Raw genomic sequence first — 18,747 nt, 5'->3', positions numbered from 1 at the left:
TTGTTAGTGTTAAGGTTAGGGTTAGATTTTTGGGTATGGTTAGGGTGAGGTTTAGGGCTTCGGTTAGTTTTGTGACTAGGATTAGGTGTTAGGGGTTAGGGTGAGGATCAGGGTCAGGGTCAGGGTTAGCGGTTAGGGATAGGGTCAGGTTCATGGTCAGGTTTAGGGTTATGGTTAGGGGTTAGGGGTTGGGGTTAGGGGTTAGGGTTAGGTTTAGGTTAGCGTTATTGTTAACGTTAGGCTGAGTGTTAGCTTTCGCTTTATGGTTAGGGGTTAGGGGTTGGATTAGGTTTCTGTGTTAGGGTTACGGTTAGGGGTTAGAGTTAGGGTTAGGGTTAGTGTGAGTGTTAGGGATTAGGGTTAGTGTTGGGATTAGTTGTCTGGTTAGGGTTAGGTTTAGGGTCAAGGGTCAGGTTCAGAGTCAGAGTCAGCGTCAGGGTCATGGTCAGGGTCAGGTTCAGGGTCATGGTCAGGGTTCAAGGTCAAGGTCAGTGTCAGGGTCAGGTTTAGAGGTTAGATTTAGGGTCAGGTTCACGGTCAGGTTTAGGGTTAGGGTTAGGGTTAGGGTAAGGGTAAGGGTTAGGGTTAGGGTTAGTGTTAGGGTTAGGGTTAGGGTTAGGGTTAGGGTTAGTGTTAGGGTTAGGTTTAGGGTTAGGGTTAGGGTTAAGTTTTGGGTTAAGTTTAGTTTTTGCGTTTTGGTTAGCGTGACATTCAGTCTTCGAGTTCGGGTTTGGGTTCGGGTTAGTGCTAGGGCTCACTTTAGGGTTAGGGGTTAGGGTTAGCATTTGGGTTATTGTGAGGGTTAGGGATTAGTGTTAGTATTGGAATATGGATTAGTTGCTGGGTTAGGGTTAGGATTTAGGGTTTTGGTCTTTGGTTTAGGGTCAGGGTCAGGGTCACGGTCAGGGTTCATGGTCAGGTTTAGGGTTATGGGTTAGGTTTAGGGTTAGGGTTAAGTTGAGGGCTAGAGTTAGGGTTAGGGTTTCGGTTAGGGTTAGCGTTAGGGTTAGGGTTAGCATTAGGATTAGGGGAAGGGGTAGGTTTAGGTTTAGGATTAGTGTTAGTGTTAGGGTTAGTGTTAGGGTTAGGGTTAGGGTTAGGTCTTAGGTGTAAGGGTTAGGGTTAGGGTTAGGGTTATGTTTAAGTTTAGGGTTAGGGTTAGGGGTTAGGGGTAAGGGTTAGTATTAGGGTTTGGGTTAGGGTTATGGTTAGGTTTTAGAGTATTGTTAGGGTTAGGGTTAGATTTTTGGGTATGGTTAGGGTGAGGTTTAGGGCTCCGGTTAGTCTTGTGTCTAGGATTAGGTGTTAGGGTTTAGGGTCAGGATCAGGGTCAGGGTCACGGTTAGCGGTTAGGGATAGGGTCAGGTTCATGGTCAGGTTTAGGTTTATGGTTAGAGGTTAGCGTTAGCGGTTAGGGTTAGGTTTAGGTTAGCGTTATTGTTAGCGTTAGGCTGAGTGTTAGCTTCCGCTTTCGGGTTAGGCGTTAGGGGTTGGATTAGGTTTCTGGGTTAGGGTTACGGTTGGTGGTTAGAGTTAGGGTTAGGGTTAGTGTGAGTGTTAGGGATTAGGGTTAGGTTTAGGGTCAAGGGTCAGGTTCAGAGTCAGAGTCAGAGTCAGCGTCAGGGTCATGGTCAGGGTCAGGGTCATGGTCAGGGTTCAAGGTCAAGGTCAGTGTCAGGGTCAGGTTTAGAGGTTAGGTTTAGGGTCAGGTTCACGGTCAGGTTTAGGGTTAGGGGTTAGGGTTAGGGTTAAGTTGAGGGTTAGGGTAAGGGTTCGGGTTTGGGTTAGTGTTAGGGTTAGGGTTAGGTTTTAGTGTCAGGGTTAGGGTTAGTCTTAGGGTTAGGCTTAGTCTTTAGTGTTTAAGATTTGGATTAGCGTTAGGGTTAGGGTTAGGTTTAGGGTTTGGTTTAGAGTTAGGGTTAGGGTTGGGGTTTGGGTTGGGGTTAGGGTTAGTACTCCGCATTAGGGTTAGGGTTAATGTTAGAGTTACTGTTAGTGTTAGGGTTAGGGTTTAGGATTAGGATCACAGTTTATATTTAGGGTTAGTGTTAGGGTTAGGGTTAGGTTTAGGGTTGGGGGTAGTGTGAGTGTTAGGGATTAGGCTCAGTTTTGGGATTAGGATTAGTTGCCTGGTTTAGGGTTTGGGGGTTAGGTTTAGGGTCAGGGTCAGGGTTAGAGTCAGAGTAAGAGTCAGTGTCAGGGTCAGGGTCAGGGTCACGGTCAGGGTTCAAGGTCGAGGTCAGTGTCTGGGTCAGGGTCAGGTTTAGGGGTTAGGATTAGGGTCAAGTTCACGATCAGGTTTATGGTTAGGGGTTAGGGGTTAGGTTTAGGGTTAAGTTGAGGGTCAAGGTAAGGGTTATGGTTGAGTTAGTGTTAGGGTTAGGGTTAGGGGATAGTGTTAGGGTTAGGGTTAGGCTTAGGGTTAGGGTTAGGGTTAGGGTTATGGTTAGGGTTAGCGTTAGATTTAGGGTTAGTGTTAGCCTTAGGGTTTGGGTTAGGGTTAGGGTTAAGTTTATTGTTCGGGTTAGTGTTTAGGGTAATGTTTATATTTTAGGGCTCGGTTTAGGGATATGGTTAGCGATATGGTTAGGGTTAAGCTTAATGGGTTAGAGCTAGATTTTGGGTTAGGGTTATGGTTAGGGTTAGGGTTAGGGTTAGGGTTATGGTTAGCATTAGGGTTAAGCTTAATGAGTTTGAGCTAGATTTTGGGTAATGGATGGTGCTTCTCCGGCTAGAAGTTAGGGTTAGGTTTAGGCTTAGGGTTAGGGCTAAGGTTTGGGTTAGGCTTAAGGTTGGGGTCAGAGTTAGTGTTAGTTTTCGGGTTAGTGTTTAGGTTATGGTTATGTTAGGGTTAGTGTAAGTGTTAGGGTTATTTTTAGGGGTTAGGATAAGTGTTTGGTTATGGTTAGGGTTAGGGTTAGGATTAGGGTTAGTACTCCGCATTAAGGTTAGGGTTAGTGTTAGAGTTAGTGTTAGGGTTAGGGTTTAGGATTAGGATTAGGGTTTATATTTAGGGTTAGTGTTAGGGTTAGGGTTAGGTTTAGGGTTAGGTTTAGTATGAGTGTTAGGGATTAGGGTTAGTTTTGGGATTAGGATTATTTGCCTTGTTAGGGTTAGGGTTTATGATTTGGGGGTTAGGTTTAGGGTCAGGCTCAGCGCCAGAGTCTGAGTCAGAGTCAGCGTCAGGGTCAGGGTCACGGTCAGGGTCAGGGTCACGGTCAGGGTTCAAGGTCAATGTCAGTGTCAGGTTACGGTTAGGTTTAGTGTCAAGTTCATGGTCAGGTTTAGGGTTAGGGGTTAGTGTTAGGGTTTGTGTTAGGGTTAGGGTTAGGGGTTAGTGTTAGGGCTAGGCTTATGCTTAGGGTTAGGGTTAGGTTTAAGCTTAGGGTTAGCATTAGGGTTTGGTTAGGGTTAGGGTTAAGGTTAGTGTTTGGGTTAGTTTTTTGCGTTATGGTTATGTTTTAGGGCTCGGGTTAGGGATATGGTTAGCGATATGGTTAGGGTTAGGGTTAAGCTTAATGTGTTAGAGCTAGATTTTGGGTAAGGGATTGGGCTTCTCCGGCTTGAAGTTAGGGTTAGGTTTAGGATTAGGGTTAGGGTTAGGCTTTGGGTTAGCGTTAAGTTTAGGCTTAGGGTTAGTGTTAGTTTTCGGATTAGTGTTTAGGTTTATGGTTACGTTAGGGTTAGGGTAAGTGTTAGGGTTAGTTTTAGGGGTAAGGATTAGTGTTTGGTTAGGTTTAATGTTAGGGTTAGGTTTAGGGTTAGGGTTAGGGTTAGTTTTAGGGTTTAGGATCAGTGATTGGCTTAGGTTTAGGGTTAGGGTTTGGGTTAGGGTTAGATTTAGGGGTTAGGGTTACGGTTAGGGTTATTGTGAGGGTTAGGGATTAGTGTTAGTATTGGAATATGGATTAGTTGCTGGGTTAGGGTTAGGATTTAGGGTTTTGGGGTTTGGTTTAGGGTCGGGGTCAGGGTCACAGTCAGGGTTCATGGTCAGGTTTCAGGGTTAGGTTTAGGGTCAGGTTCATGGTCAGGTTTAGGGTTATGGGTTAGGTTTAGGGTTAGGGTTAAGTTGAGGGTTAGGGTTAGGGTTAGGTTTACGGTTAGGGTTAGGGTTAGCATTAGGATTAGGGGAAGGGGTAGGTTTAGGTTTAGGATTAGTGTCAGTGTTAGGGTTAGTGTTAAGGTTAGGGTTAGGGTTAGGGGTTAGGTGTAAGGGTTAGGGTTAGGGTTAGGGTTAGGTTTAACTTTCGGGTTAGGGTTAGGGTTAGGGTTATGGTTAGGTTTTAGACTATTGTTAGGGTTAAGGTTAGGGTTAGGGTTATGGTTAGGGTTAGGGTTAAGTTTCGGGTTAAGTTTAGTTTTTTTGTTTGGGTTAGCGTGACATTCAGTCTTCGAGTTCAGGTTCGGGTTCGGGTTAGTGCTAGGGTTAGGTTTAGGGTTAGGGGTTAGGGTTAGGGTTATTGTGAGGGTTAGGGATTAGTGTTAGTATTGGAATATGGATTAGTTGCTGGGTTAGGGTTAGGAAATGGGGTTTTGGGGTTTGATTTAGGGTCAGGGTCAGGGTCATGGTCAGGGTTCATGTTCAGGTTTCGGGGTTAGGTTTAGGGTCAGGTACATGGTCAGGTTTAGGGTTATGGGTTAGGTGTAGGGTTAGGGTTAAGTTGAGGGTTATGGTTAGGGTTACGGTTTAGGTATGGGTTAGCATTAGGATTAGAGGAAGGGGTAGGTTTAGGTTTAGGATTAGTGTTAGTGTTAGGGTTAGTGTTAAGGTTAGGGTTAGGGTTAGGGGTTAGTTTAAGGGTTAGGGTTAGCTTTAAGTTTAGGGTTAGTGTTAGGGGTTAGGGGTAAGGGTTAGTATTAGGGTTAGTGTTAGGGTTAGGGTTATGGTTAGGTTTTAGAATATTGTTAGTGTTAGGGTTAGGGTTAGATTTTTGGGTATGATTAGGGTGAGGTTTAGGGCTTCGGTTAGTTTTGTGACTAGGATTAGGTGTTAGGGGTTAGGGTGAGGATCAGGGTCAGGGTCAGGGTTAGCGGTTAGGGATAGGGTCAGGTTCATGGTCAGGTTTAGGGTTATGGTTAGGGGTTAGGGGTTAGGGGTTAGGGGTTAGGGGTTAGGGTTAGGTTTAGGTTAGCGTTATTGTTAACGTTCGGCTGAGTGTTAGCTTTCGCTTTATGGTTAGGGGTTAGGGGTTGGATTAGGTTTCTGTGTTAGGGTTACGGTTAGGGGTTAGAGTTAGGGTTAGGGTTAGTGTGAGTGTTAGGGATTAGGGTTAGTGTTGGGATTAGGATTAGTTGTCTGGTTAGGGTTAGGTTTAGGGTCAAGGGTCAGGTTCAGAGTCAGAGTCAGCGTCAGGGTCAGGGTCAGGGTCATGGTCAGGGTTCAAGGTCAAGGTCAGTGTCAGGGTCAGGTTTAGAGGTTAGATTTAGGGTCAGGTTCACGGTCAGGTTTAGGGTTAGGGTTAGGGTCAGGGTTAGGGTTTGTGTTAGGGTTAGTATTAGGGTTAGGGTTAGGGTTAGGGTTAGGGTTAGGGTCAGGTTTTGGGTTAAGTTTAGTTTTTGGGTTTGGGTTAGCGTGACATTCAGTCTTCGAGTTCGGGTTCGGGTTCGGGTTAGTGCTAGGTCTCGCTTTAGGGTTAGGGTTAGGATTAGGGTTATTGTGAGGGTTAGGGATTAGTGTTAGTATTGGAATATGGATTAGTTGCTGGGTTAGGGTTAGGATTTAGGGTTTTGGTCTTTGGTTTAGGGTCAGGGTCAGGGTCACGGTCAGGGTTCATGGTCAGGTTTCGGGGTTAGGTTTAGGGAGAGGTTCATGGTCAGGTTTAGGGTTATGGGTTAGGTTTAGGGTTAGGGTTAAGTTGAGGGTCAGAGTTAGGGTTAGGGTTTCGGTTAGGGTTAGCATTAGGGTTAGGGTTAGCATTAGGATTAGGGGAAGGGGTTGGTTTAGGTTTAGGATTAGTGTTAGTGTTAGGGTTAGTGTTAAGGTTAGGGTTAGGGTTAGGGGTTAGTTTAAGGGTTAGGGTTAGCTTTAAGTTTAGGGTTAGTGTTAGGGGTTAGGGGTAAGGGTTAGTATTAGGGTTAGTGTTAGGGTTAGGGTTATGTTTAGGTTTTAGAATATTGTTAGTGTTAGGGTTAGGGTTAGATTTTTGGGTATGATTAGGGTGAGGTTTAGGGCTTCGGTTAGTTTTGTGACTAGGATTAGGTGTTAGGGGTTAGGGTGAGGATCAGGGTCAGGCTCAGGGTTAGCGGTTAGGGATAGGGTCAGGTTCATGGTCAGGTTTAGGGTTATGGTTAGGGGTTAGGGGTTAGGGGTTAGGGGTTAGGGGTTAGGGTTAGGTTTAGGTTAGCGTTATTGTTAACGTTAGGCTGAGTGTTAGCTTTCGCTTTATGGTTAGGGGTTAGGGGTTGGATTAGGTTTCTGTGTTAGGGTTACGGTTAGGGGTTAGAGTTAGGGTTAGGGTTAGTGTGAGTGTTAGGGATTAGGGTTAGTGTTGGGATTAGGATTAGTTGTCTGGTTAGGGTTAGGTTTAGGGTCAAGGGTCAGGTTCAGAGTCAGAGTCAGCGTCAGGGTCAGGGTCAGGGTCATGGTCAGGGTTCAAGGTCAAGGTCAGTGTCAGGGTCAGGTTTAGAGGTTAGATTTAGGGTCAGGTTCACGGTCAGGTTTAGGGTTAGGGTTAGGGTCAGGGTTAGGGTTTGTGTTAGGGTTAGTATTAGGGTTAGGGTTAGGGTTAGGGTTAGGGTTAGGGTCAGGTTTTGGGTTAAGTTTAGTTTTTGGGTTTGGGTTAGCGTGACATTCAGTCTTCGAGTTCGGGTTCGGGTTCGGGTTAGTGCTAGGTCTCGCTTTAGGGTTAGGGTTAGGATTAGGGTTATTGTGAGGGTTAGGGATTAGTGTTAGTATTGGAATATGGATTAGTTGCTGGGTTAGGGTTAGGATTTAGGGTTTTGGTCTTTGGTTTAGGGTCAGGGTCAGGGTCACGGTCAGGGTTCATGGTCAGGTTTCGGGGTTAGGTTTAGGGAGAGGTTCATGGTCAGGTTTAGGGTTATGGGTTAGGTTTAGGGTTAGGGTTAAGTTGAGGGTCAGAGTTAGGGTTAGGGTTTCGGTTAGGGTTAGCATTAGGGTTAGGGTTAGCATTAGGATTAGGGGAAGGGGTTGGTTTAGGTTTAGGATTAGTGTTAGTGTTAGGGTTAGTGTTAGGGTTAGGGTTAGGGTTAGGGGTTAGGTGTAAGGGTTAGGGTTAGGGTTAGGGTTATGTTTAAGTTTAGGGTTAGGGTTAGGGGTTAGGGGTAAGGGTTAGTATTAGGGTTAGGGTTAGGGTTAGGGTTATGGTTAGGTTTTAGAGTATTGTTAGGGTTAGGGTTAGGTTTAGATTTTTGGGTATGGTTAGGGTGAGGTTTAGGGCTTCGGTTTGTCTTGTGACTAGGATTAGGTGTTAGGGTTTAGGGTCAGGATCAGGGTCAGGGTCACGGTTAGCAGTTAGGGATAGGGTCAGGTTCATGGTCAGGTTTAGGTTTATGGTTAGGGGTTAGCGTTAGCGGTTAGGGTTAGGTTTAGGTTAGCGTTATTGTTAGCGTTAGGCTGAGTGTTAGCTTCCGCTTTCAGGTTAGGCGTTAGGGGTTGGATTAGGTTTCTGGGTTAGGGTTACGGTTGGTGGTTAGAGTTAGGGTTAGGGTTAGTGTGAGTGTTAGGGATTAGGGTTAGTGTTGGGATGAGGATTAGTTGTCTGATTAGGGTTAGGTTTAGGGTCAAGGGTCAGGTTCAGAGTCAGAGTTAGAGTCAGCGTCAGGGTCATGGTCAGGGTCAGGGTCATGGTCAGGGTTCAAGGTCAAGGTCAGTGTCAGGGTCAGGTTTAGAAGTTAGGTTTAGGGTCAGGTTCACGGTCAGGTTTAGGGTTAGGGGTTAGGGTTAGGGTTAAGTTGAGGGTTAGGGTAAGTGTTTGGGTTTGGGTTAGTGTTAGGGTTAGGGTTAGGTTTTAGTGTCGGGCTTAGGGTTAGTCTTAGGGTTAGGCTTAGTCTTTAGTGTTTAAGATTTGGATTAGCGCTAGGGTTAGGGTTAGGTTTAGGGTTTGGTTTAGGGTTAGGGTTAGGGTTGGGGTTTGGGTTGGGTTTAGGGTTAGTACTCCGCATTAGTGTTAGGGTTAATGTTAGAGTTACTGTTAGTGTTAGGGTTAGGGTTTAGGATTAGGATCGCGGTTTATATTTAGGGTTAGTGTTAGGGTTAGGGTTAGGTTTAGGGTTAGCGGTAGTGTGAGTGTTAGGGATTAGGATTAGTTGCCTGGTTAGGTTTAGGGTTTAGGGTTTGGGGGTTAGGTTTAGGGTCAGGGTCAGGGTTAGAGTCAGAGTAAGAGTCAGTGTCAGGGTCAGGGTCAGGGTCACGGTCAGGGTTCAAGGTCGAGGTCAGTGTCTGGGTCAGGGTCAGGTTTAGGGGTTAGGATTAGGGTCAAGTTCACGATCTGGTTTATGGTTAGGGGTTAGGGGTTAGGTTTAGGGTTAAGTTGAGGGTTAGGGTTGGGTTAGTGTTAGGATTAGGGTTAGGGGATAATGTTAGGGTTAGGTTTAGGCTTAGGGTTAGGGTTAGGGTTAGGGTTATGTTTAGGGTTAGCTTTAAATTTAGGGTTATTGTTAGCCTTAGGGTTTGGGTTAGGGTTAGGGTTAAGTTTATTGTTCGGGTTAGTGTTTAGGGTAATGTTTATGTTTTAGGGCTCGGTTTAGGGTTAGGGTTAGGTTTTAGTTTCAGGGTTAGGGTTAGTCTTAGGGTTAGGATTAGTCTTTAGTTTTTAAGATTTGGATTAGCGTTAGGGTTAGGGTTAGCATTAGGGTTTGGTTAGGGTTAGGGTTAAGGTTAGTGTTTGTGTTAGTTTTTTGGGTTATGGTTATGTTTTAGGGCTCGGGTTAGGGATATGGTTAGCGATATGGTTAGGGTTAGGGTTAAGCTTAATGTGTTAGAGCTAGATTTTGGGTAAGAGATTGGGCTTCTCCGGCTTGAAGTTAGGGTTAGGTTTAGGATTAGGGTTAGGGTTAGGCTTTGGGTTAGGGTTAAGTTTAGGCTTAGGGTTAGTGTTAGTTTTCGGATTAGTGTTTAGGTTTATGGTTACGTTAGGGTTAGTGTAAGTGTTAGGGTTAGTTTTAGGGGTTAGGATTAGTGTTTGGTTAGGTTTAATGTTAGGGTTAGGTTTAGGGTTAGGGTTAGGGTTAGGGTTAGGGTTAGGGTTAGGGTTAGTTTTAGGGGTTAGGATCAGTGATTGGCTTTGGTTTAGGGTTAGGGTTAGGGTTAGGGTTAGTTTTGCGGTTTGGGCTAATGTTAGGGTTAGGGTTAGGGTTAGGGTTAGGGTTAGGGTTAGAGTTTGGGTTAGGTTTTGGGTTCGGTTTAGGGTTCAGTTTAGTCGTCGGGTTAGTGTTGGTTTTTGGGTGTTAGGGCATTAGGGTGTTAGGGTTTGGGTTAAGGTTAGGGTTATGGATCGGGTTAGGGTTAGGTTTAGTGTTAGTTTTACTGGTTAGGATTAGTGTTTGTTTTAGGGTTAGGGTTAGGGTTTGGGATAGGTTAAGGATTAGTGTTAGGGTTAGAGTTGGGGATAGGGTTTGGATTAGGGTTAGGGTTAGGGTTAGGGTTAGCGTTAGGGTTAGGGTTAAGTTTCAGGTTAAATTTAGTTTTTGGGTTCGGGTTAGCATTACATTCAGTCTTCGAGTTCGGGTTTGGGTTCGGGTTCGTGCTCGGGTTAGGTTGAGGGTTAGTGATTAGTGTTAGTATTGGGATATGGATTAGTTGCTGGGTTAGGGTTAGGGTTTAGGGTTTTGGGATTTGGTTTAGGGTCAGGGTCAGGGTCACGGTCAGGGTTCATGGTCAGGTTTCGGGGTTAGGTTTAGGGTCAGGTTCATGGTCAGGTTTAGGGTTATGGGTTAGGTTTAGGGTTAGGGTTAAGTTGAGGGTTAGGGTTGGGGTTACAGTTAGTGTTAGGGTTAGGGCTAGCATTAGGATTAGGGGAAGGTGTAGGTTTAGGTTTAGGATTAGTGTTAGTGTTAGGGTTAGGGTTAGGTTTAGGTTTAGGGTTATGGTTAGGGGTTTGGGGTAAGGGTTAGTATTCGGGTTAAGGTTAGGTTTAGGTTTAGGGTTATGGTTAGGGGTTTGGGGTAAGGGTTAGTATTAGGGTTAAGGTTAGGTTTAGGTGTAGATTTTTGGGTATGGTTAGGGTGAGGTTTAGGGCTTCGGTTAGTTTTGTGACTTGGATTTGGTTTTAGGGGTTTGGGTCTGGATCAGGGTCAGGGTCATGGTTAGCGGTTAGGGATAGGGTCAGGTTCATGGTCAGGTTTAGAGTTATGGTTAGGGGTTAGGGGTTAGGGGTTAAAGTTAGTTTTAGGGTTAGCGTTATTGTTAGCGTTAGGCTGAGTGTTAGCTTTCCCTTTAGGGTTAGGGGTTAGGGGTTGGATTAGGTTTCTGGGTTAGGGTTACGGTTAGGGGTTAGAGTTAGGGTTAGGTTTAATGTTAGGGTTAGAGTTAGGGTTAGGGTTAGGGTTAGTTTTACGGGTTAGGATTAGTGATTGGCTTAGGTTTAGGGTTAGGTTTAGGCTTATGGTTAGAGTTAGGGTTAGGTTTGGGGTTAGGGTTAATGTTAGGGTTAGGGTTAGTGCTTGGGTTAGGGTTAAGGTTAGGGTTAGGGTTAGGGTAAGGGTTAGGGTTAGGGTTAGCGTTAGGGTTAGGTTTAGGGTTAGGGTTAGGGTTAGGGTTAGGGTTAGGTTTAAGTTTAGGGTTAGGGTTAGGGTTTAAGGGCAAGGGTTAGTATTAGGGTTAGGATTAGGGTTAGATTTTTGGGTATGGTTAGGGTGAGGTTTAGGGCTTCGGTTAGTTTTGTGACTAGGATTAGGTGTTACGGGTTAGGGTCAGGATCAGGGTCAGGGTCAGGGTTAGCGGTTAGGGATAGAGTCAGGTTCATGGTCAGGTTTAGGGTTATGGTTAGGGGTTAGGGGTTAGGGATTAGGGTTAGGTTTAGGGTTAGCGTTATTGTTAGCGTTAGGCTGAGTGTTAGCTTTCACTTTAGGGTTAGGGGTTAGGGTTTGGATTAGGTTTCTGGGTTCGGGTTACGGTTAGGGGTTAGAGTTGGGTTAGGGTTAGTGTGAGTGTTAGGGATTGCGTTAGTTTTGGGATTAGGATTAGTTGTCTGGTTAGGGTTAGGTTTAGTGTCAAGGGTCAGGTTTAGAGTCAAGGTCAGCGTCAGGGTCAGGGTCAGGATCACGGTCAGGGTTCAAGGTCAATGTCAATGTCAGGGTCAGGTTTAGGGGTTAGGTTTAGGGTCAGGTTCACAATCAGGTTTAGGGTTAGGGGTTAGGGTTAGGGTTAAGTTGAGGGTTAGGGTAAGGGTTAGGGTTAGGGTTAGTGTTAGGGTTAGGGTTAGGGCTTAGTGTTAGGGTTAGGGTTAGGTTTAGGATTAGGTTTAGGCTTTAGTGTTTAAGATTTGGATTAGCGTTAGGGTTACGGTTAGGGTTAGGGTTTGTTTTAGGTTTAGGGTTTGGGTTGGGGTTTGGGTTGGGTTTAGGGTTAGTACTCCACATTAGGGTTAGGGTTAATGTTAGAGTTACTGTTAGTGTTAGGGTTAGGGTTAGGTTTAGTGTTATGGGTAGTGTGAGTGTTAGGGATTAGGTTTAGTGTTAGGATTAGGATTATTTGCCTGCTTAGGGTTAGGGTTTAGGGTTTGGGGGTTAGGTTTAGGGTCAGATTCAGAGTAAGAGTCAGTGTCTGGGTCAGGGTCAGGTTTAGGGGTTAGGTTAAGGGTCAAGTTCACAGTCAGGTTTAGGGTTAGAGGTTAGGGTTAGGGTAAGGTTTAGGGTTAGGGTTTGTGTTAGGGTTGGGGTTATGGTTTAGTGTTAGGGTTATGCTTAGGGTTAGTGTTAGGCTTAGGGTTAGGGTTAGGATTAGGGTTAGGCTTAGGGTTAGGGTTAGCGTTAAGCTTAGGCTTTAGTGTTTGAGATTTGGATTAGCGTTAGGGTTCGGGTTAGGCTGAGGGTTAGCGTTAGGGTTTGGGTTAGGGTTAGGGTTAGGGTTAGTGTTCGGGTTAGTGTTTAGGTTTATGGTTATGTTTTAGGGCTTGTGTTAGGGATATTGTTAGCGTTATGGTCAGCGTTAGGGTTAAGCTTAATGGGTTAGAGATAGATTTTGGGTAAGGGATGAGTCTTCTCCGGCTTGAAGTTAGGGTTAGGGTTAGGGTTAGGGTTACGTTTATGGTTAGGGTTAGGTGTAGGGTTAGTGTTAGGGATAGGGTTAGGGTTAGGGTTAGGGTTAGAGTTAGGGTTATGGTTAGGGTTAGTTTTAGGGGTTAGGATTAGTGTTTGGTTTTGTGTTGAGGTCCGGGTTTAGGTTAGGTTTTCGTTTCGGGTTAGGGTTACGTTCAGTCTTCGGGTTCGGGTTCGGGTTAGTGCAAGGTTTAGTGTTAGGGTTAGGGTTAGGGTTAGGGTTAGGCTTAGGCTTAGGGTTAGGGTTAGGGTTAGGATTAGGCTTAGGGTTAGGGTTATGGTTAGGGTTAGGGTTAGGGTTAGGGTTAGGGTTAGGGTTAGTGCGAGGTTTAGGGTTAGGGTTAGTGTGAGGTTTAGGGATTAGGGTTAGTATTGGGATTAGGATTTGTTGGGTAAGGTTAGGGTTAGGGTTTGGGTTAGGGTTATTGTTAGGATTAGGGTTAGGGTTCGGCTTAGGCTTTAGTGTTTAAGATTTGGATTAGCATTAGGGTTAGGGTTAAGTTTTGGGTTAAGTTTAGTTTTTGGGTTTGGGTTAGCGTGACATTCAGTCTTCGAGTTCGGGTTCGGGTTCGGGTTAGTGCTAGGGCTCGCTTTAGGGTTAGGGTTAGGATTAGGGTTATTGTGAGTGTTAGGGATTAGTGTTACTATTGGAATATGGATTAGTTGCTGGGTTAGGGTTAGGATTTAGGGTTTTGGGCTTTGGTTTAGGGTCAGGGTCAGGGTCACGGTCAGGGTTCATGGTCAGGTTTCGGGGTTAGGTTTAGGGTCAGGTTCATGGTCAGGTTTAGGGTTATGGGTTAGGTTTAGGTTTAGGGTTAATTTGAGTGTCAGAGTTAGGTTTAGGGTTTCGGTTAGGGTTAGCATAAGGGTTAGGGTTAGCATTAGGATTAGGGGAAGGGGTAGGTTTAGGTTTAGGATTAGTGTTAGTGTTAGGGTTAGTGTTAGGGTTAGGGTAAGGGTTAGGGGTTAGGTGTAAGGGTTAGGGTTAGGGTTAGGGTTATGTTTAAGTTTAGGGTTAGGGTTAGGGGTTAGGGGTAAGGGTTAGTATTAGGGTTAGGGTTAGGGTTAGGGTTATGGTTACGTTTTAGAGTATTGTTAGGGTTAGGGTTAGGGTTAGATTTTTGGGTATGGTTAGGGTGAGGTTTAGGGCTTCGGTTAGTCTTGTGACTAGGATTAGGTGTTAGGGTTTAGGGTCAGGATCAGGGTCAGGGTCACGGTTAGCAGTTAGGGATAGGGTCAGGTTCATGGTCAGGTTTAGGTTTATGGTTAGGGGTTAGCGTTAGCGGTTAGGGTTAGGTTTAGGTTAGCGTTATTGTTAGCGTTAGGCTGAGTGTTAGCTTCCGCTTTCAGGTTAGGCGTTAGGGGTTGGATTAGGTTTCTGGGTTAGGGTTACGGTTGGTGGTTAGAGTTAGGGTTAGGGTTAGTGTGAGTGTTAGGGATTAGGGTTAGTGTTGGGATGAGGATTAGTTGTCTGATTAGGGTTAGGTTTAGGGTCAAGGGTCAGGTTCAGAGTCAGAGTTAGAGTCAGCGTCAGGGTCATGGTCAGGGTCAGGGTCATGGTCAGGGTTCATGGTCATGGTCAGTGTCAGGGTCAGGTTTAGAAGTTAGGTTTAGGGTCAGGTTCACGGTCAGGTTTAGGGTTAGGGGTTAGGGTTAGGGTTAAGTTGAGGGTTAGGGTAAGTGTTTGGGTTTGGGTTAGTGTTAGGGTTAGGGTTAGGTTTTAGTGTCGGGCTTAGGGTTAGTCTTAGGGTTAGGCTTAGTCTTTAGTGTTTAAGATTTGGATTAGCGCTAGGGTTAGGGTTAGGTTTAGGGTTTGGTTTAGGGTTAGGGTTAGGGTTGGGGTTTGGGTTGGGTTTAGGGTTAGTACTCCGCATTAGTGTTAGGGTTAATGTTAGAGTTACTGTTAGTGTTAGGGTTAGGGTTTAGGATTAGGATCGCGGTTTATATTTAGGGTTAGTGTTAGGGTTAGGGTTAGGTTTAGGGTTAGCGGTAGTGTGAGTGTTAGGGATTAGGATTAGTTGCCTGGTTAGGTTTAGGGTTTAGGGTTTGGGGGTTAGGTTTAGGGTCAGGGTCAGGGTTAGAGTCAGAGTAAGAGTCAGTGTCAGGGTCAGGGTCAGGGTCACGGTCAGGGTTCAAGGTCGAGGTCAGTGTCTGGGTCAGGGTCAGGTTTAGGGGTTAGGATTAGGGTCAAGTTCACGATCTGGTTTATGGTTAGGGGTTAGGGGTTAGGTTTAGGGTTAAGTTGAGGGTTAGGGTTGGGTTAGTGTTAGGATTAGGGTTAGGGGATAATGTTAGGGTTAGGTTTAGGCTTAGGGTTAGGGTTAGGGTTAGGGTTATGTTTAGGGTTAGCTTTAAATTTAGGGTTATTGTTAGCCTTAGGGTTTGGGTTAGGGTTAGGGTTAAGTTTATTGTTCGGGTTAGTGTTTAGGGTAATGTTTATGTTTTAGGGCTCGGTTTAGGGTTAGGGTTAGGTTTTAGTTTCAGGGTTAGGGTTAGTCTTAGGGTTAGGCTTAGTCTTTAGTTTTTAAGATTTGGATTAGCGTTAGGGTTAGGGTTAGCATTAGGGTTTGGTTAGGGTTAGGGTTAAGGTTAGTGTTTGTGTTAGTTTTTTGGGTTATGGTTATGTTTTAGGGCTCGGGTTAGGGATATGGTTAGCGATATGGTTAGGGTTAGGGTTAAGCTTAATGTGTTAGAGCTAGATTTTGGGTAAGAGATTGGGCTTCTCCGGCTTGAAGTTAGGGTTAGGTTTAGGATTAGGGTTAGGGTTAGGCTTTGGGTTAGGGTTAAGTTTAGGCTTAGGGTTAGTGTTAGTTTTCGGATTAGTGTTTAGGTTTATGGTTACGTTAGGGTTAGTGTAAGTGTTAGGGTTAGTTTTAGGGGTTAGGATTAGTGTTTGGTTAGGTTTAATGTTAGGGTTAGGTTTAGGGTTAGGGTTAGGGTTAGGGTTAGGGTTAGGGTTAGGGTTAGTTTTAGGGGTTAGGATCAGTGATTGGCTTTGGTTTAGGGTTAGGGTTAGGGTTAGGGTTAGTTTTGCGGTTTGGGCTAATGTTAGGGTTAGGGTTAGGGTTAGGGTTAGGGTTAGGGTTAGAGTTTGGGTTAGGTTTTGTGTTCGGTTTAGGGTTCAGTTTAGTCGTCGGGTTAGTGTTGGTTTTTGGGTGTTAGGGCATTAGGGTGTTAGGGTTTGGGTTAAGGTTAGGGTTATGGATCGGGTTAGGGTTAGGGTTAGTGTTAGTTTTACTGGTTAGGATTAGTGTTTGTTTTAGGGTTAGGGTTAGGGTTTGGGATAGGTTAAGGATTAGTGTTAGGGTTAGAGTTGGGGATAGGGTTTGGATTAGGGTTAGGGTTAGGGTTAGGGTTAGGGTTAGGGTTAAGTTTCAGGTTAAATTTAGTTTTTGGGTTCGGGTTAGCATTACATTCAGTCTTCGAGTTCGGGTTTGGGTTCGGGTTCGTGCTCGGGTTAGGTTTAGGGTTAGGGTTAGTGTTATTTTGAGGGTTAGTGATTAGTGTTAGTATTGGGATATGGATTAGTTGCTGGGTTAGGGTTAGGGTTTAGGGTTTTGGGATTTGGTTTAGGGTCAGGGTCAGGGTCACGGTCAGGGTTCATGGTCAGGTTTCGGGGTTAGGTTTAGGGTCAGGTTCATGGTCAGGTTTAGGGTTATGGGTTAGGTTTAGGGTTAGGGTTAAGTTGAGGGTTAGGGTTGGGGTTACAGTTAGTGTTAGGGTTAGGGCTAGCATTAGGATTAGGGGAAGGTGTAGGTTTAGGTTTAGGATTAGTGTTAGTGTTAGGGTTAGGGTTAGGTTTAGGTTTAGGGTTATGGTTAGGGGTTTGGGGTAAGGGTTAGTATTCGGGTTAAGGTTAGGTTTAGGTTTAGGGTTATGGTTAGGGGTTTGGGGTAAGGGTTAGTATTAGGGTTAAGGTTAGGTTTAGGTGTAGATTTTTGGGTATGGTTAGGGTGAGGTTTAGGGCTTCGGTTAGTTTTGTGACTAGGATTAGGTATTAGGGGTTAGGGTCAGGATCAGGGTCAGGGTCATGGTTAGCGGTTAGGGATAGGGTCAGGTTCATGGTCAGGTTTAGAGTTATGGTTAGGGGTTAGGGGTTAGGGGTTAAAGTTAGTTTTAGGGTTAGCGTTATTGTTAGCGTTAGGCTGAGTGTTAGCTTTCCCTTTAGGGTTAGGGGTTAGGGGTTGGATTAGGTTTCTGGGTTAGGGTTACGGTTAGGGGTTAGAGTTAGGGTTAGGTTTAATGTTAGGGTTAGAGTTAGGGTTAGGGTTAGGGTTAGTTTTACGGGTTAGGATTAGTGATTGGCTTAGGTTTAGGGTTAGGTTTAGGCTTATGGTTAGAGTTAGGGTTAGGTTTGGGGTTAGGGTTAATGTTAGGGTTAGGGTTAGTGCTTGGGTTAGGGTTAAGGTTAGGGTTAGGGTTAGGGTAAGGGTTAGGGTTAGGGTTAGCGTTAGGGTTAGGTTTAGGGTTAGGGTTAGGGTTAGGGTTAGGGTTAGGTTTAAGTTTAGGGTTAGGGTTAGGGTTTAAGGGCAAGGGTTAGTATTAGGGTTAGGATTAGGGTTAGATTTTTGGGTATGGTTAGGGTGAGGTTTAGGGCTTCGGTTAGTTTTGTGACTAGGATTAGGTGTTACGGGTTAGGGTCAGGATCAGGGTCAGGGTCAGGGTTAGCGGTTAGGGATAGAGTCAGGTTCATGGTCAGGTTTAGGGTTATGGTTAGGGGTTAGGGGTTAGGGATTAGGGTTAGGTTTAGGGTTAGCGTTATTGTTAGCGTTAGGCTGAGTGTTAGCTTTCACTTTAGGGTTAGGGGTTAGGGTTTGGATTAGGTTTCTGGGTTCGGGTTACGGTTAGGGGTTAGAGTTGGGTTAGGGTTAGTGTGAGTGTTAGGGATTGCGTTAGTTTTGGGATTAGGATTAGTTGTCTGGTTAGGGTTAGGTTTAGTGTCAAGGGTCAGGTTTAGAGTCAAGGTCAGCGTCAGGGTCAGGGTCAGGATCACGGTCAGGGTTCAAGGTCAATGTCAATGTCAGGGTCAGGTTTAGGGGTTAGGTTTAGGGTCAGGTTCACAATCAGGTTTAGGGTTAGGGGTTAGGGTTAGGGTTAAGTTGAGGGTTAGGGTAAGGGTTAGGGTTAGGGTTAGTGTTAGGGTTAGGGTTAGGGCTTAGTGTTAGGGTTAGGGTTAGGTTTAGGATTAGGTTTAGGCTTTAGTGTTTAAGATTTGGATTAGCGTTAGGGTTACGGTTAGGGTTAGGGTTTGTTTTAGGTTTAGGGTTTGGGTTGGGGTTTGGGTTGGGTTTAGGGTTAGTACTCCACATTAGGGTTAGGGTTAATGTTAGAGTTACTGTTAGTGTTAGGGTTAGGGTTAGGTTTAGTGTTATGGGTAGTGTGAGTGTTAGGGATTAGGTTTAGTGTTAGGATTAGGATTATTTGCCTGCTTAGGGTTAGGGTTTAGGGTTTGGGGGTTAGGTTTAGGGTCAGATTCAGAGTAAGAGTCAGTGTCTGGGTCAGGGTCAGGTTTAGGGGTTAGGTTAAGGGTCAAGTTCACAGTCAGGTTTAGGGTTAGAGGTTAGGGTTAGGGTAAGGTTTAGGGTTAGGGTTTGTGTTAGGGTTGGGGTTATGGTTTAGTGTTAGGGTTATGCTTAGGGTTAGTGTTAGGCTTAGGGTTAGGGTTAGGATTAGGGTTAGGCTTAGGGTTAGGGTTAGCGTTAAGCTTAGGCTTTAGTGTTTGAGATTTGGATTAGCGTTAGGGTTCGGGTTAGGCTGAGGGTTAGCGTTAGGGTTTGGGTTAGGGTTAGGGTTAAGGTTAGTGTTCGGGTTAGTGTTTAGGTTTATGGTTATGTTTTAGGGCTTGTGTTAGGGATATTGTTAGCGTTATGGTCAGCGTTAGGGTTAAGCTTAATGGGTTTGAGATAGATTTTGGGTAAGGGATGAGTCTTCTCCGGCTTGAAGTTAGGGTTAGGGTTAGGGTTAGGGTTACGTTTATGGTTAGGGTTAGGTGTAGGGTTAGTGTTAGGGATAGGGTTAGGGTTAGGGTTAGGGTTAGAGTTAGGGTTATGGTTAGGGTTAGTTTTAGGGGTTAGGATTAGTGTTTGGTTTTGTGTTGAGGTCCGGGTTTAGGTTAGGTTTTCGTTTCGGGTTAGGGTTACGTTCAGTCTTCGGGTTCGGGTTCGGGTTAGTGCAAGGTTTAGTGTTAGGGTTAGGGTTAGGGTTAGGGTTAGGCTTAGGCTTAGGGTTAGGGTTAGGGTTAGGATTAGGCTTAGGGTTAGGGTTATGGTTAGGGTTAGGGTTAGGGTTAGGGTTAGGGTTAGGGTTAGTGCGAGGTTTAGGGTTAGGGTTAGTGTGAGGTTTAGGGATTAGGGTTAGTATTGGGATTAGGATTTGTTGGGTAAGGTTAGGGTTAGGGTTTGGGTTAGGGTTATTGTTAGGATTAGGGTTAGGGTTCGGCTTAGGCTTTAGTGTTTAAGATTTGGATTAGCATTAGGGTTAGGGTTAGATTTAGTGTTAGGGTTAGGGTTTGGTTTAGGGTTAGGGATACGG

This window comes from Carcharodon carcharias, chromosome 3 (genome assembly GCF_017639515.1).
Source record: "Carcharodon carcharias isolate sCarCar2 chromosome 3, sCarCar2.pri, whole genome shotgun sequence".
NCBI classification, from domain to species: Eukaryota; Metazoa; Chordata; class Chondrichthyes; order Lamniformes; family Lamnidae; genus Carcharodon; species Carcharodon carcharias.
This window is presented reverse-complemented; position numbering follows the sequence as displayed.